We start from the raw sequence: 19106 nt of genomic DNA, 5'->3' as shown, positions 1-19106 counted from the left end.
AGAGGACAAACATGCCCTAGGGTGTGCTCGAGCCTCCTTCCAAGCTTAAGAGAGCCAGCTGTGTCCTTCTATTCTCAAATCTGTCTTCAGTGACAATGTGTTGGTAGCTTGAAATCAGCCATAGGGGGAGTATTTACACCACGGAAATGAGAAAATCCTATAAATCACTCTTCCTTCCTAGAGAGCCAGTTGTTAAACATTTACCAGGACACCACTGGACTGCTCTCTCATTGAGTCAACATTCTAACAGGGGAGCTCAACTTTATATAACTATGTACAAAAGATTTGATTCCAATTTTAAGAAGTGTGGCAAAGCAGAGGAGGGAGTAATACATAGACAACACATACTTCAGGCAGAGGGACAGCGTTGTGAAGACTTCAAGCAGAAAGGAATACGGCGCATCTGAGGAAATGGAAGAAAGCTAGTGTAGTTAGTGTGGCTGGAGCACAAAACCTTGAAGGAAATGCTGAGCGAAATAAGTCAGACAGAAAAAGCAGAGAACCATGTGATTTCACTGATATGTGGTATATAAACCAAAAACAACAAAAGAACAAGACAAACAAACAAGAAACAAAAACTCATAGACACAGTCAATAGTTTAGTGGTTACCAGAGGGTAAGGGGGGTGGGGGGTAGGAGATGAGGGTAAGGGGGATCAAATATATGGTGATGGAAGGAGAACTGACTCTGGGTGGTGAACACACAATGGGATTCATAGATGATGTAATACAGAATTGTACACCTGAAATCTATGTAATTTTACTAACAATTGTCACCCCAATAAATTTTTTAAAAAATGGGATTTTTCAAGTGAAAAAAAAAAGAAAGAAAGATGGTAAGGTGTGAAGGAAGACCTCCAGGGTTCAGAACGTGCAACTCTGTGAAGGGTGGTGCCATTAATAAGGCAGCAGGACCAGGTCAGAGGTGAAAGGAGGAAGAGAACCGTGCCGATCGTAGAAATGCTAGGTTCCAGGTCTCTCCAGGACATCGGATGGTGATGTCAAACTGGGAGCCACTGTATCCAGATGGTAAATGAAGCTCTAAGTGCAGATAAGATTCCTTGAATAAAGAAAGACTGCAACTCAGAGCCAGCAAAGTAAACTGAGTGGTCAGAGAGAAGGGAAAAAAGTATGAGAGCAAGGAATTAAAAAAAAAAGAAAATAAAAGTTTCAAGGAAAATGGGGCAATTAACAATGTAAAATTCTAATAAAAGATCAAGCACAAAGAGAGCTAAAAATGGCCAATATGTTTTAAAATATGAAGGTCATTGGTGGCTTTAGAAAGAATAGTTGGAGGAGTGATGGAAAAAGAATCCTGGTTGATACGGATTGAGGAGTTGGTGAAAGGTGAGAATGGGGGCAGAGAGCATAGACAAGTCTTGAAAGATATTTGCTGTATATGAAAAGGAGAAAGAAAGGAAAGCAGCCAGTTAGGGTCAAGAGAGGATATAGGATTTTCTTTTAAGAGGGGAGAGCCTTGTCATGTTTAATATTATTATATAGATCTGGTTAAGGGGGAAATATTGATAACACAAGAAGTAGATAAATGTTAGTGTAAAATCATTGAGAAGTCAGGGTACAAGCCAAAGAGGTAGGGATGGCCTGGGAGAGCAGTAAGGGAACAGGAGGAGAGAGAAGCTAAAGATGAAGGTGGACTTCTGGGGCTGGTGGCAGGAAGTAGGTGGAGATGCCCTCCAGTGCCTTCTTTCTCCTCCAGGCTGTAGGAGGTGACATAAACTGCTAAGAGTGGGGCAGCTGGGGATTTAAATAAGGAAGAGGTGTTAATGAATGAGTAATAGTAGGAAAAATGAATGGATTTGGATTTGGACAGACCTGGCTTTCAACCACTCTGTAGCCTGTAACCTTAGACACATGACATAGCTTTGCTAAGTCTCATTCATTTGACCAGCACAGACTGAGCAATTACTGTATACTAGCAGTGTATGAGAAATGCTAAACATTGGATAAAGTTCTTGAATTCAAAGATTTCATCATCCACTGGGCAGTAAAATGAGTTAGACAAAATTAACACAGGATTACAAGTGCTAAGGTGAAGGAAAGCATAAGGCATACTAGGGGCACAGAAAAGAGGCCCCATTCTAGACTGGAAAGGTTAGAAATTGCCTTCTAGGGAAATCAACTTAGCTATAGCCTCAGTTTCCCCAATGCAAAATGGGGAAAATCAATCAACTCGAAGGTAATAAGACAGTCTACATAAGTTATCCTCAGCATGACATCTACAAGAGTTTATCAAGGTATTCAACATTGCTTCCCTTGAAATCTTCTTGGTACAACTGAGACTATTTGGCTAATATATAAAGTTGCCACAAACTTGCATTTTCTGCACACATTTTCACTTTTCCCCATGTTTTTCAAGACGTATTCTTCCCTAACAATGGCTAGAAGTCATTAAAACTAGCCCTGCTAATTAAAGTCCAACTTAGAAAAATATATAAAACAACTAAAATAATGTCTTGCATGGGGAGTTGTAGCCACTGCATATATAAAGATTGCACAAATTCTATCCCTGCTTTCATTTCTCTTTCATGTTTATGAGTTAGATGCAGCTGGATCCTAGATATCTGAGTCCCTGCCTACCTTTAAATAAATAAATGTCCAATGTATCAGTTATCAATCTTGATTGCAAAGGGATAACACCCCAACTTAAACTGGCTTAGACAACGCAGGGGACTGCTTAGCTCGTGGAATTGAAGTGGCCTGATCTGGCATCTCAAATGATGTCCCCAGGGATTTGATTTGCTCTGGTTTGTCTTTGGCAAGGTTAGCTTACCCTGTAGGCCCACAAACTGGTATCTGAAGTATCCCAACATCTTCATTCATGGGGAAAAACAACAACAACAAATTCAGGTCCACATAACATCCTTGCAGTTCACGAATCAGCAAGAGAGAAAGGTTCTTTGCTCCTAAGTTCAAGGAAACATTCCCTCACTTTGCATTGGCTCCGAAAAGACCATTCCTGATCCAATGCCTATGCAGTTACATTCAGTGAAACTTCCTGCAGTGATGGACATGTCCTTTAACTATATCTGTCCACACGTGGCTACTGAACACTTGAAATGTAGCGAGCATGGCTGAGGAAATAATTTTTTTTTTATTTTTTTAAGTTTTACTTTAATTAAAAATTAAATGTAAAAAGCAACATATATCTAGAGGCTACTGTATTGGACAGCACAGCTCTGCAGTGAAGGAAGGGTGCGTTACACTGGTTGGCTAAACTAGTCAGTGCCCACGGCCTTGAGCTGGGGAGGAAGTTAATCCCCTTCATTTCACAAAGAGAAGTCATTCTGCCTGGTGTCCTGGGAACCCACCATTTTTATTTCCCATAGATTAATGGCCCAATTCAATAGGAAGCGTTTTGCCAAGGGGTCATATTTATAAATCTTACCTAGCACAATGCCACATGAAAGTCACTTTGGAATAACAGCTTTCTAAAGCCAAGAGCGACCTCAGGGCTCATACACTTCAGATGCATATTTCACAGAAAAGAAATGGGCTGGGAGTATCAATTGCTTTGCTTATGGCTTTTATGACCAGGGCCAGGACACACTGACCTTCAGCCATTTTTCCTTTGGAAAATTCAGTCTTTATGACACCACATACCAATAAACCCACTGTGACAGAATTAACCTCATTCCACATGAATTTTCATAATCATTAGCTTAGTGAAGCTTCCAGTAATGGATGTTTCCATAAAGGCCCAATATTTTACACTCAAAAGTCTAAATGAGCCAAAAAGGTAACGTAAACGAGGTAGGCTGGTGTGGTGGGGACTGTGGCCGATTGGATACCACATGCCCTATATAAAGCAGGCAGTCAAAAATAACCATAAAGGTATGTCGACCAGTGTAGCTATGCCTTCTGATTTTCTAACAAATCCAGATTTGTATATGAACTCGCCAGATTTTTAAATGCTGGCAACTCATGCTTAAATTTTTAATATGTTATGTTAGGCTAAGCAAGATCTGTGTGTAAATGGGTTTATCTTGTAGTTTGTGGTATAGATGTATAAAGTCTGACCTGAAAATCAAAGCCTCAGAGTCATTGCTGGTGCTGGGGCCCATGTGCCCCCAGGCATGCCAACTGATAGCTTCCAACTGCAACTATGTCTGAGGGTTTCCTCGCTCCATTGCTCTGGAGCCCGCTCGACTATCGAGGGACTGGCACAAGTGCTGAGGACATAACAGCCCCAGAGAGAGCTGCCCTCACACACTGACAGGTGGGAACTGGTAGGTAAATACCACAGTTCTCTCACCCCTCAATTGGAATAATTCTGAGGAGTGTACCACCCTGTCTCCCATAATGCCCCAGTGGGATGCAGCTTCAGTTGCCCAGAGTATAAATTATTTAATAATTCGCCCTTTATTGGCTGCCTTCCCTTACCTGTCTCACTTCTCCACTGCCCTGTCCATGCTTCCTAGGGTCACCTTCCAAATAATTTACTTGGGCTAGCATCCTTGTCTTGGGGTCAGCTGGTAGAAGAACTCAACCCACAGACATCATAAACCTGAATTTGTTTTAGCATGATGTTTTCTATTTCATTTTAAATGTTTTCCCTCTAGTAATGAAACATGCCAGGGCTACAACATATGAAAAGTTCACAACATAGTCTAAAGTCCCATCTACTCTGGTATTCTGATGTGTTAATATTCACAATACAGTGCTAGGCCTGCTGCCCTCTTGCATAATGCAGCCACGCTACAGAAACAAATGCTCACCTCAAAATAGAATCCATTATGTATACCAGCCCAGTACTTAGTTTCTCAGCACAGCGACTAGTTCTGCCCCATAGAACTTGTCAGCGAAGCATTCACTTCCAACGGGTGCTCTGTTTGCCATGCTGCACTACAATTTCCAGACCTGGTGCCTCAGTGCGGAGTTGTGCACAATGCTGAAGAGAGATCTAATGCAAAAGCACTCCCATCACAACACTCATTCCCTATAGAAGACAGAATTGAAAACCCAAAATTCTAATGGGAGAAACATGAATTTCACCCCTCTCAAATGTATTATGCAGAGGCGATTAAATCACAAGCTTCCTGTCACACCTGTATGTGATCTGGTTCTCTCTGTTCCCTGGTGGGTTTATGTGTCAATAAAAGAAGGAGTCCCACAAGTTAATGAGACATTATAATTTAACATGACATCTGCTTTTCTATCCATAACACAAATTTAAGATATAAAACAATTATAGAAAATCATTTTTAGAACCACATTTGCTTATTCAAGAGTGTAGCTCATTTAATTAAATATGGAATTCAAATAGCATCTTGGTCTAACAAAGGATCTAGTAAAACATAAACATAAAGGTTAATAAGTAGGGTTTGAATGCTGAGGATACATTCAGTAAAGATAAAACAAATAGCTGATACCCAGAACATCCAGGGAACAGAAAATTAAACACATTTTCATTACTGAATATAACAAAAATATCTATTTTGATTCAATCTTAGATATTAAGAATCTTTCCAAAAAATTGCTAGCAATTTCCTGCCTTCCTAAGTACAGTATAGGGAATATTATTCAATCATAGCCAAATAATTCAGAATCTTGTAGAGTCTCTGGGTGCTCAAGCTGAGTATTACTTCTGATAGAAATTAGGCCACAAACAGGAAAGGCTGAGTGAGCACATCCTCTCAGGAAGTTTACTGAATTAATTTGTGATGTCAGCTTGCTTTCTATCGGTGTTCACCTTGGCTGCACATTGGAATCGAATGAGGAAGTCCAATGTCCTGTCCACACCGCAGAGCAATTAAATCAGCCTCTCTGGGGGTAGGGCCCAGGCATCAGCATTTTTCAGGTTCCCAAGTTGATTTCAACGTGAAGCCCAAGTTGAGAATCACTTCACCCTGGTTGCCTCTTCCTCGCAAATGTAATATGCCTATTGAAGTTTATGTTCAGATAAATCTAAGGGATTAAAAAAAAAATCTCACAGGGAAACTTAATTTTGCACATTAAACAGGTACTGTAAAAAGCAAAAACTTAAAAGCCAGGACACACAGCCAGACTGCATGGGTTCTACTCCTGCCTCTGCTATTAACCAACTGGATGACCGGGGGTCATTACTTAACCTTTGTGTACATGCCCTGACCTCATAGGCTTATGTAAATGATTGAATGTGTATATGTGTATGTACATGTGTGTACATATGTATCAGAACATTATCTGGCATGCAGAAAACACCATGTGTGTTTCCTATTAGTGGTAATAATGATAATAAAAACAAAAATGTAAAGGATGTACAAAATGAATTATAACGTATTAAAAAAATTATTTATATTATGTGAACACCAACTTCCTAATAAACTGGTTGCTCAAAGTTTGTGTCTTTGCCTTTTAAAATAATTTAAACAAAAGAAACAATGGTAAATATGAAAACTGGAAAAAATATATTTTCATTTTAGCTTAGTTTTATTGTGATAAATGCTTAAATGCCTCAACTGTCCATCTAAAATGTTTTTGTTTATAAAAGCTTTATTCTTTGTTTTTCAATGTTTTTTTTTAATTTTTTCAATTACAGTTGACATACAATATTTGATTAGTTTCAGGTGTACAACATAGTGATTAGACTTTTACATAACTTACAAAGTGATCACCCCAATAAGTCTAGTGCCCATCTGACACCATACTTGGTTATTGCAATATTATTGACTATATTCCCTATGCTGTACTTTCCATCCCCGTGATTATTTTTGTAACTGGCAATTTGCACTAACCAGAAGAAAAAAAGAGGCTTGTCCTGCTGATTAAATACAGAAAACTTGACAAAGACTCCATCAGTAAAGTCAAACAATCTTGGATCAGCAAGAAAATGAGCTAGAGAACTGAAAATGCTCACTCCATCTACATTTGTAATTCAAACAAAGGAGCATGACATCATATCAATACCAAGTGTCTGGGAATTCTATTAACAACAAAGCAAATGAGTTTTCCATATAACAGGAAATAAAATTACGAACAATACACACATCCCTCTGCACATCCCTCCGACCCAGTGTCTCAAACTAATTTTGCTATCAAAAGGTACAACTGTCCCATCACAATAGCTTCAGCTCATAGAAAGCATGCAATGTAATTTCTCCCATAAAACTAGGAACAGCTAAATATAAGCAACTCAAAAAGCTGAGGCATAACTTAGCAATTAAATTACATTAGGAGTAATATATTTTGAATTAAAACCGGAGAGTATTATACATTTCTAAACTCTGCTTAGAGTGTATTCAAATGAGCACTGCTGTTGTTCTTCGCATGATGAAGTGCTGTGATGGCGACATGAAAATCATATTAATGCACATACACATTAACACTGATTCCAAAGAAACTGCAATGATACCATTTCATTATTAGAAATTCGACTAAAAACAAAACCATGAATCCCAACCTCCAGGAAGAACTTGTAATAAGAGTAGAATCTACATAGGCTAAGCAATCGTAACATTTGGTTATCCTACACAAGCTGGAGTTCACTGAGGCAAAAACTTTGGGGCTTATGCCAGTGAAAAGAAGGTGGTGTTGAGAATAAATGGAGTTTAATCTGGAAGTGGATTTGATGAGGAGAGATCTGTTCCTCAGCAATTCGACAAACTGCTGACTATCAAAATTATGCTAAAATACACTAAAAATTTAATGTCCAAGGATCTAGTACATATGAAGGAAGGGCAGCTGCCTGATTCCAATATAGCTGTGATCATCCTAAAGTGATTATCTTAGGAAAAAGAACAGACAACCATGGTGGAGTCCAATTATTCTTGGGAATAATGTAATTTTCTCCTATCCAAGACCTTTAAATCATCTTAAAGCTTATTCCATAGGATGTTTCAAATTCTCAAGGGTCCAAAAAAGCTTTCACCTATGATGGACTATTTCATAGTGAGTTATCCTAAAAGGAAGTCTTCTACACAATAAACCCATTATTTTGCCTCCCATGGCTCTGTTCCTGAAACATTAGCAAATACATAAACATCTTGTTTGCCCAAACAGATCTAAGCTTCAATGCTTTAGATCAAAAGACCACAGCACTGTCTAAACAGAAAAGAAGTCACTATTACCTTGAAGAAGAAAAAAATATAGATTTAAAGATATATGTAGATAAACGGTCAGCTGGCTTTCAAAACAGCACAATTGTGGTCCCTAACAATTAGGAACTAATTGTTTAGTCAGAGACTAATTGTTTATTATATATCAATAGTAAAAGCCACCACAATGGAGCTTGAGGGCATTATGCTAAATGAAATAAGCCAGACACAGAAAGACAAATACTGTATGGTATCACTTATAAATGGAATCTTAAAAAACAAACAACAAAAAAACAACTACTTATAGAAACAGTAGAAAAGTGGAAATGTGGTTGCCAGAAACTTGAGAATGGGGGGGTAGGGAAAGTTTGGTGAAAGAGTACAAACTTTCAGTTATAAGATAAATAAGATCTGAGAACCTAGTCTATAACATGCTGACTATAGTTGATAACACTGTATTTAGTGCATAATTGAAATTTGCTAAGAGTAGAACTTAAATGTTCTCATCAAAAAAATGATAAATATGTGAGGTGATGCATATATTAATTAATTCGATGAGGAATTCTTTCACAATGTATACATATATCAAATGATCACATTGTACACTTTAAATATCTTAGTTTTGTCAATTATACCTCAATAAAAATGAAATTTAAAAAATAAAATAAAAATTAATCTTTTTTTTTTTTTTTTTTTAAGCTACTACACTACTACAAAGGACTGAGAGTTTGCAAACTGACAGGCATTGTGCTGGACACTGCATGTATCACATTTGGCAACAACTCTAAAAAGTAATACCTTACCTTACAGATGATAAAACCAAGACTCAGATTGTTGAACAGATTCTCCAGAGGTGACTCATTTAATTTGAGGTAGAGCCAGAACTCAAAACCACATTTGACTTCACACCTGATTTTCTTAACCACTTTTCTGCCTCCCAAATTAGGACTGTTTTAAGAAAATTGCCTTGGCTTAAAATAAAAGTATTCATCCAGTGCATCTTACTAAGGAATCCTTATAATACCCTCAATTAGGAGGCATCTTAGTTGTCAATCATCAAACAGCTTTATTAAGCAGTTCCTAGCCATGAATTCTAGTAAAATGAGGTTATTTTAAAGGTGGTTCCAGGATACATCAGGAGTAGGGAATCAAGACACGTAGGGAAGGAAACCCACAAAGGGTGCATTTTCAAGCCAGTTACCACTGTGGGTAAATGGGCTTAATCCCAGTGGAGAGCACTGGGGAAAGACATAAAGCAAGTACCTGTGAGTCTTCCCACCCAAGAGGCGAGGGAGCTGTGGTATTTACCCTTCAAACTCCTTGGGTTGTGTTGGGTGTTAATTTCCAGAAACTTCCGGACAGCGGTGTGGGTGGCAAAGTGAGCTCTAGTGGCCAGAAAAAGCAAAGGAAAGGATGCAAGTGCTGGCCACTTGGTTCCAACTCATGGCCTCTAGAGTGGTAAGGACTTCAGTATGGATTTCATGCTTTGTCTTCTGTAGCTGTTAATTTCTTCAGTACCAGAGAAAGAAATTCAGGGAGGGGAAAAGAAAAGACGTAGTCCATAGATGCTGCTGAGTAGTGGGCAATGACTGGTGTACTGTTCTAGGCCAAGCAATGATCCCAGTCCTCCAAAAGCAATGCTCACATGCATTTTGCTTTCTTTGAAGGTAATTTCAGTTATTGTTTCAGGTTTGGGGGAAAGCTACCAAATAAAAATGAACAGAGTTCATCTTCTCAATTTAAAACACCATCATTATACCTAACTGACTACTGAGTGCCCTGCCCACATTTACCATACACAGGAAAGGTCAATATTAATGTTTCTGGAATATAGTAGAGAAGAGTGTCCAAAAGAGGAAGCACCATTGCTAAAAAATGATGAATGAAATGGGTGGTACCCAGTGGTTCTTTATGGGGGCCAGACTGCTTTTTTTAATACCATAGGATATTCCTAGATTTTCTTGTAGAAGTTTATGATGCATCATTTAAAATATTTGTGAACACTCTGGACTCTTATACTGAAAAATGTCACTATGGCTTATGTAAATATTTAATTTTGAACTTTGCTTTTGAACTTTGTAAAAAAAAGTAAAAGGTTACCATAAGACAAGGCAGTCTATAGTTGCTATTAATAGGAACTTAATCATCACTCTGTACAAGGATCTCAGATGGTGTCTCATGTAAATTCACAGGCCAGCGCAAGATGGCAAATGGAGCAGATGAGAGAGCCCATCCCTCTTGTCCTGAGTTCCTAGAAATGACTGAATATGCAGGTATAAACTTAGGTCTACAATTTAGGATCGTGGGTAAACAGAAAGGGTCACACTTGCTGAATCAGAAAGTGTAAAAGGCAGATGATAAATGGTATAAAAATGAAGTAATTAGTGCCCTGAGGCATTAAAATATAAGAGTCTATCTATGGGCCATCAAACCAAGTGGTGGAGCTGTCAGCATTAGGAGCAAAATGGAAGCATCAACTGCGGTCAATCTGCCATCTCAACTCACATCTCCCATGTCCTTCACATTCTGAGATAGAAGAAAGTGACAAGACAGGGTGCTATCATAGCTGGCTCCAACCAGAAGAAACAGGGAGCCACCGCAGGACTACCCATATAGGGCCCCACTTCACACCAGTTCACGAAGTACATTATGTTATGTGATTGCCATGGTCTGAATGTTTGCCTCTCCCCCAGGTTCATATGTTAAAAACCTAATGCTCAAGGATGGCATTAGGAGGTGGGGACTCTGGTAGGCAACTGGGTCCTGAGGGCAGAATCTTTGTGAACTGGATTAATGCCTTTATACAAGAATCTCCAGAGAGATTCCTAGCTTTTTCCACCATGTGAGGATACAGAGAGGTCTGAATCCTGGAAGAGGGCCCTCACTCTACCTTGATCTTAGACTTCCAGCCTCCAGAACTGTGACATATAAATATCTGTCATGTATAAGCTACCCAGTCTGTGGTATTTTGTTAAGGTAGCCCAAATAGACTAAGATACGTTTATATGCATTAAAAATCTAAATTGATAATATTGATGGCAATGAGGCTGGTAAATAAGAAAGGCCTTTAAATAAAGCAAAAAGAAAAAAAAGTTGAAATGCGAATACATCAAAATTGAAAATGTCAAGTCATCTTTTGACATCCATTAAGTTAAAAGTTAAGAAATTAAGACAAGCCACAGACAGGAAGAAAGTATTTGCAACATCTTTTATGGCTAAGGGAGTAACATCTAGAATGCACAGAGAACTCTCAACCCAAAGCAAGGGAAGTAGGTAATTCATGACAGAGAAAACAGAAATGGTCCATAAATGTATGCAAATATACACAGCTTACTAGAAAATCAGGCAATAGTGAATTAAAACAAAGAGATACAATGGTTGCATCAGATTGGCAAAAATTAAAATGTTTCTTAATAGTGTTGGTTGAACTTGAGGGAACAGCTTCTCTCACATAAAACTGGCAGGATTATAAAATGACACAACTCTTAAATAAAATTTAGGATCTGTATAGCCTTCAATTAGCAATCGTATTTCTGAGAATTTACCTCAGGGAAACTCTGACCCATATACCCACTGAGGGCTACACAAGCTGCATGTTACTTTATATTATAGGACTGTTTTCTGTAGCCCAAAATTAGAAACACCAACCAGCAATTAAGATAAATTTTTACTGTTTAAATAAAATTTAGTAAACCATTCCATGGGACATGAGACAGCAATTTTAAAAAGTGAGGTAGACACACTTGTATTTACAGGAATAGTTCTCTAAGACATGTGTAAAATGAAAAGCAAAAGCAAATTTGTGGAACAGTAAAAATAATATGATGTTATTTAGGATACAAATGGATATAAACAAAACAAAATGAAATATTTCCATAATTAATGAATACACAACTTCATTAAAAAGAGACCCTGAAAGATACTATAAAGCTGTTACCAGTAATTGACTCTGGAGAGAGAACTAGGATTGGGGTCAATGGTGGGGAGGAGTTAAGGGCATTTATACCACTTTACTCTCTTACACAAGGAACATGTTCGTACATTATCTGCAAAATTGAAAATCAATAAAATCCATAACAAAAAGGGAAAGTAGAAGTCCTTCACTCAAAATGCGTATTTTTCCTCCTATCCCTTTTTAATTTAATTATGTGTTTCTCTCCCCGTTCCCCAAGCTCCTGTTTTAGGGATACAAGGAAGAGTTTACTGAACTATATTGAACTTCCTGGATCTGAACTAGTAGTGACTCGTTTTATTTTTACACCAACCTTGGCGGAGAAGCAGGGCATCAAGTTGCAAGGCAAAGGTCTACTTTGTTTCATATTCTCGCAAGATCGGTTTTTATTAGCTCTTTAACATTGACCCCTTTTCTTCTCTAGCTTTTCTTCCAAAATTATGATGCAGATTTTCTTATAGTTCACATGGCTTTCAGGGTTAACACTTCCTGTGTTGGTTTCTGGTCCCACTATGGCATCACTCCAGAGAAAAGTCATAACCTAATGGAGACAACCTCTTAGATACTCAGGCTGTGCAGAAGCCCCTTCTCACCCACGATTACAAATAAGCAGATCCTCGTCACATAGCACACACTGACAAGAAAAAACTCCAGGCCTACAATAGTCATATTCAGAAACTCGTTTTTGCTAATTATGGCCAATAAGATTCACAGTGGAAATTTAAGATTTACAGAGGAAAAAATGATGAAAATAACTGCAGAGCTGGTACAAAGTAAAAAAAAAAAAAAATGATACGCATATTTATTTGCTTCCACCAATCCTAAACATTCTTTCAATGTTTCACCGAAGCACATTTCTGTTACCTCAAAATTACTTGCTGGCTCTGGTTTTTAATTCCTAAATCTATCATCTGAGCTGTGTGTTTTCTTTGCCACCTATCACTTCTATGGTGACAAATCAAAGGATGGGCTTAGGGAAGGGAACATCTCATGGTCTATGGAGGGCGAAATCAGTGACTTGAAATGGGTGGCTCTGGTTTGTGGTATAAAGCATCCATGACAGGAGAGAGAAGACCTGGGTAAGATGCTGTGTAAAATGTTAGGATTTTCCTCCAGTGCTATAAAGAGACCTTGTAACGATATGCTTTACTTAAAGCCACTCTGCTCGCCTCTGAGCAGCCCAGGCATCCGATGTTTACAAAATCAAAGTGTTTGCGCACAGGCTTCATGGACAAAGCAGAAACATACTGGGAAGTCAGAAGGGAGAAGAGAGGCATATTACAACAAGTACCAATGCAAGCTTCCAAACCAGTGGAGAACACAGTGTGTAAAATCAAGGGATAACCTTAAAATTATCATATTTTTTTCTCTAAGCTATCATCTCTATAATACATGTGATAGATTCACATCACTAAGAGTAATTGTCAACAAACAATATTGTAAAGAAAGTGGGCCTCTAAGTAACATCGTGACTGCACTGTTTGGCCAGTACCTTCAAGTGATCTTATACAAAACATGGACTAAAAGCTTGGCATACCATCCTCGTTTGTGTGTACCATTTATTTCTTCTAGCATACATTTACTCTAATATATCACTTACAGGAGTCCTTCTATTAGAAGTGAATGCATCACTCTTCCTGGTTCCAGGACTGGGCTTAAAGCCAGAAGAAAATGACAACCTTGAAAGCATGGAAAGTTTATTTTTTTCTCAAATCCTCTCATCTTTTGGATACTGATATATGATCATTGACTAAAAAAATAAGCTTCTAAGCTCTGATATATGGCTGATGAATGACTTAGGTATTTAAAAAGTGAAAAATAAAATGTACCGTCTCTTGGCTAGAACTGTAAGATTAATATCCATGAAAAGTCATAAAGAGATAAAAGGAATTGCTACATTATTTGTTTCAATTGGTCGTAAATAGCATTACAACCAAGAGAAAATGGTTAGTATAAAAAAACTGAAAGAAATGTTCTTACATTTGAAATAAGCATGAGTCAAAATACTGCGTTCACTGTACAATAGAGAAGCATCAAAGAGACTTCGGTCCTAAACCTTTTCTATGTCTTAAGCAAAGAAATATTTATGATTGGTCTTAGAGGGGAGCTTAACTGAGTTGCCATGAATTATTTAAAAACCCCAAAATACCTTCTGTTGCTTTTATGGAAGCTTGATTTACCAGTTGAAAAATCAAACTGACAGTTTAGTCTCTCATACAAATACTCGACCTTTTAAAACGCTCTAGCATTATAAATATGTCTTTCAGGAATATAGCTTCAGCAGTTCTAAAAATAGCCTTTAGGAGTAAAAAAAAACCTCTTTCAAGCCATTGTTTTATACATAACAGCAGGAAACCAAACAGAACGTCAAAGCCAAAGTGATTAACACACCCAGTAATAAACATGAACATTAAGGATGAAATCTTACTCAAATACATTTTTTGACATTACTTGGGGTCTATGATTTTGTCCCACATATGTGGCCTGACATGATTCCGGGGCCAGGAGCCTAAAATTTCCTTTTTTCATGAGGTGTAAACAGCCCCATTCAGGACTGACTGTGAGGTCCACATTTATTTTCTAACACCCTAAAAAAATCTTTCCCCAGGCTCCACCCTGAAACCAAACATTGGACAGGGCTAATTCCATACCACTACTTACAGGTGAAATCCAGGTTGCCCAGAAAGCAGAAGGTGAGACTGACAAACTCCAGTAATTTTGGATATAGGGACCTAACATGGGGATATGAAAAGGCTAACAGCACCTTACAGTCTGGTGCCAAGTATTCTATTGGTTTCAACATGTAGTTGGCACTCTCAATAAAGCCTGTGCCATCTCTCCAGGTATCAGAACTTATAGGGCCAAAATATTCTGTGTTCTGTGGCCTCAGAGGTTCAAGTACAGAACCGTGGCGTTGCCTCTTGAAATAATAACCACTTTCTATGAATATTCTGGTCTAACTAGCCATTAAACTCCAAATCAATCTTATAATGTGCAGACATTCTACTTTTTAATAATTCAACGTGGAATCATCTCAATTGGTTTCATAATAGATGACATTCGAAATTCATGATATGGTAGACAAAAAGTTAATGTGGGAAGAAATTCCCGAAAAACTGAACATATAGGCTACAGGAATCTTATTCTTGATTTTCTAATGTGAACAAATAATCAAGTCCAAACTCCAGCTGAGGCTGGGAGAACTCTTAATAAGTAGTAAATGGGAGAAGGAAGAGAAAAGAAAAACCAAAGTTACAGTCATTAGGTCAAAAGTGTTTTCTCATCATTTTTCTTCATCCTTTATCATTGGAGTGGAGGGGGTCTTAAATCAGTAATACTGGCTAATTTTCTTTTACAACAAATATAATTCACATTCCCATATTCTTCTCCTGAAAAACACCAATTGTCCTAGGAGTTAGCACACCTAATATTTCAGACTAGCATCCTTGGAAATCCTGACATTTCGACCTTAAATATACTTTTTTAGTAGACTCTTTAAATAAGTTACACAGGTTCATCTATGAAATGGATATACTTACATAGATAAGATAAATACCTTGCAAATTAGCAACCAATTGGAAAATGTAAGAAAGACAAATATAATTTCTTACCTTGTTTTGATCTGTCCAGTAAAAGAAAAATCCCTGAGGGTCAGACCTCAAAATAATTGGAGTGACGATAGTGGAGTCCTAGAAATGTTAAGAAAAAAACATGTATATCAATATATATCACTGTAGGAAGTCCTACCCAGGAGTTACTTAACAAGTAATAATCATTAAGAGTGTCTCCAAGATAGTCAATTATTAATGAAAACTTCAAAACAAAAAAAGACATGGCATCTTTAACGTCACACAATTATTAATTACATTAATTCAGTTACTTTACTAATAATTATAATATTTGGACATGACTTGTAAAGGAAAAGTCCCTGTGATGTATGTATTTCTTGATTAAGACAAGTCTTTTAAGTTTTCTACTAAAAACAACTATATTTAATTTTCTAAATTTTGATACTAAATATCATAACATATTTTATATGATTAAAATTAATTAATATCTATGCTTGAGGTATTTTAAATTACATTTGCTCTATAAAATGATTTTTAATGGTGCTAAAGAGAGTAAACATAAAATTTGGGCATGGCTGTTTCCAAGGTAACAGTAAACAAGGCCATCTTCTACATATTTGGAAGGATATACACAAAATTGTAACAAATTTAAATTTCACACAATAAAACAAAACGTCACAAACTGTCTTCTGAGTTTAAAGCATGCATATTGTAAAGCAAAAACTGCATGTACTATAATTATAATATTAAACATTTCTAAAATCTGTGTTCTTTCCTTTTGGCAATTTTCAGAAAGGCATACCATCTGCACAAGAAAACACATGTCATTGGACATGGATTTTTACACTGAAATACTTAGGCCTTTGCAGGAATTGCATTTTTTAAAAAGAGGCATAAATTACCAGTTTATTTCAACTTTTCAAACACATTAACTGTGGTATGTCATGTCCTCTATTTGATCAAAAGGACTTGTAATGAAAATTAGAATGTGCAGAGACAATTTGGGAATTTCAGATTCTTTTCCTGGTGGACACAGCAGATTGATGGTTTTAGTCTACATGGTAAGTTTTACTGCAAGAGCCAGGCTATGGAGGCTGTCCCCTTGTGTTCAAAGTCTTGCCTGTCTCCTCTTGGTTCCTCATTTTATACAACCACAACTGAAAAAAAAAAAAAAAAAAGAAAGAAAGAAAGAAATAATAATAATTCCTATCTCAGAGGGTTTTATTATAAGAATTAAGTAGGAAAATTTGGGGAAAGCACCTAGGCCACTGCTTGGCATATAAAAATGTTTTTTATTATTATAGTGGATTATGTTTAAATGGGTTTACTAAAATAGCAAATGTTTATCATAGCGTTTTTTATTGTGGTAAACATATGCAACATAAAATTTACCATTTTTAAGTATAAAGTTCAGTGGCATTAACTGCATTCACATTTTTGTGCAACCATCACTACCATCCATCTCAGAACTTTTTTCATCTTCCCGAACTGAAATTTCATACTCATTAAACAATAACTCCCCATTCCTTTCTACCCCCAACCCCTAGCAATCACCATTTTACTTTCAGTCTCTATGAATTTGACTGCACTTGGAACCTTAAATAAGTAGAATCATACAGTATTTGTCCTTTTGTGTCTGGTTTATTTCACTTAGCCTAATGTGTTCAAGGTTCACCCATGCTGTAGCATGTGTCAGAATTTCCTGCCTTTTTAAGGCTAATAGTCTAGTGTGTGTGTGTGTGTGTGTGTGTGTGTGTGTGTGTGTGTGATAATTTGTTCATCCATTCATCCTCAATGAACATTTGGGTTATTTCCACCTTTTGGCTATGGTGAATAATACTGCTATGAACATGGGTCTACAAATATAAGTTTGAATCCCTGCTTTTAATTCTTTTCAATATATACCCAGAATAGAATAGCTGGATCATATGATAGTACTATATTTAATTTTTTGAGAAAATGCCATTCTATTTTATCCTTATATTCTTAAGATTCATTCTTTTTTTTTTTTTTGAACTTTTTAAACATTTTACTTTATTTTTAATTTTTTAGGGTTTTTCTTTCTATTTTTTAAGATTTGTATTAAAAATAGAGCTAACATACAATATTATATTAGTTTCAGGAGTATATCATTATTATTCAGCATTTATATTCCTAAAGAAGTGATCACCGTAAGTCCAGAAATCATCTGACACAGTACTATGCTAACACAATATTACTGACTATATTCCCCATGCTGTATATTACATCCCCATAACTTATTTGTTTTTTTGTTTGTTTGTTTGTTTTTATTTAAAGTTGGGAGAGGAGGACTCTAGAAGAGTCTAATATATAGTGATGGAAAGAGAACTGACTCTGGGTGGTGAACACACAATGTGAGATATAGATCGTGTATTACAGAATTGTACATCTGAAATCTATGTAACTTTACCAACAATTAAATTTTATTTTAAGTGTGTTTTTCCAGGATCCATCAGCTCCAAGTCAAGTAGTTGTTTCAATCTACTTGTGGAGGGTGCAGCTCACAATGGCCCATGTGGGGATGGAACTGGCAACCATGTTAAAAGCACTACCTTCTAACCAACTGAGCTCACTGGCAGGCCCATTAAGATTCATTCTTAACATGCAGTTTGGGAAATACCTTTTACAAGGATATTGCTGTTACATAAACTTCATCTGAAATTTCAAAGTTACTTTTAAGTATCAAAAAAGACATTTGGAAACAATATTAGAATGAAAGAATACTTTAAAAAAATATTTTAAGCTTCTCCTGTGAGATTACACACGTAAACGTTCACAACAATATTTCCAATAAATCATAGCAATATTTTCCATACTGTTTCATCACTTACTCTTCTAGATTTGGGCAAAATACAAGTTTCCGACAGGCTGCACACACGTCCACCTCCAGGTGAATTTGGAATTAACCTGTAGATGTAACTTATTCTCAGGTCAGTTCCTTTTCTTATCAGTCTCTGACAAGAGTGTATGACAAGATTCTAATCAAAATGTCGGTAACTGTTCACTGCAAAGGTCCCAGGCAATCAAATATTTAAAGTGAGCCGAGTGAAGCTGCTCAGATTTCTATATGGGAACATGGTAGGCTGCCTGATTGTTTCAGATGCTGTTATTTCTAGGTTATTCCTTCTCCTCCTTCAAAATTAAAACTCCTTCATTCAATACGCTCTGACCCCACACTTCCGGCCACAGTGCCTCTGTTAAATGATCATTTATCTCGGCTCTCTGCCGGCTTCCTCCATAATCACCTCTAACATTCCAAGATCAGCTGGAACTTGGCATTCTTGCCATGCTACACAGGATTTGACCCAGAAAAACACAAATATCCATTTTTAATTCCACCTGCTTTTTTCCCACCTCCCACATAGCCACAAGTCTCTATATTCTCCCCGTACCAAAGTAGCCGCTCAACCCAGATCGCAAGTATTTTTAATTGTCAGAACATATGCTTTACTTTGACGTTTGAAATGCATGATCTTCCTTCATTTCCAAGACAAATGCTGATGGACTAACTCTTGCAGCATTTTACTACAGA

General features: G+C 37.0%; 1 protein-coding gene across 2 annotated transcripts in view; it reads right to left on the bottom strand.

Annotated features, from left to right (window-relative positions):
• The window catches only part of PLCB1 (phospholipase C beta 1), a 680752-nt gene that overhangs the window by 646590 nt on the left and 15056 nt on the right, over positions 1-19106 (bottom strand). For both annotated transcript variants that reach the window (XM_074317198.1, XM_074317199.1), the window contains exon 2: positions 15541-15673. The gene's annotated coding sequence lies outside the window, so the exon portion shown is untranslated. The remainder of the gene's footprint in view (positions 1-15540; positions 15674-19106) is intronic.

The sequence above is a fragment of the Rhinolophus sinicus genome, linkage group LG13 (genome assembly GCF_036562045.2).
Source record: "Rhinolophus sinicus isolate RSC01 linkage group LG13, ASM3656204v1, whole genome shotgun sequence".
NCBI classification, from domain to species: domain Eukaryota; kingdom Metazoa; phylum Chordata; class Mammalia; order Chiroptera; family Rhinolophidae; genus Rhinolophus; species Rhinolophus sinicus.
Note: the sequence above shows the minus strand (reverse complement) of the source record. Positions and strands in the feature narration are given on the sequence as shown.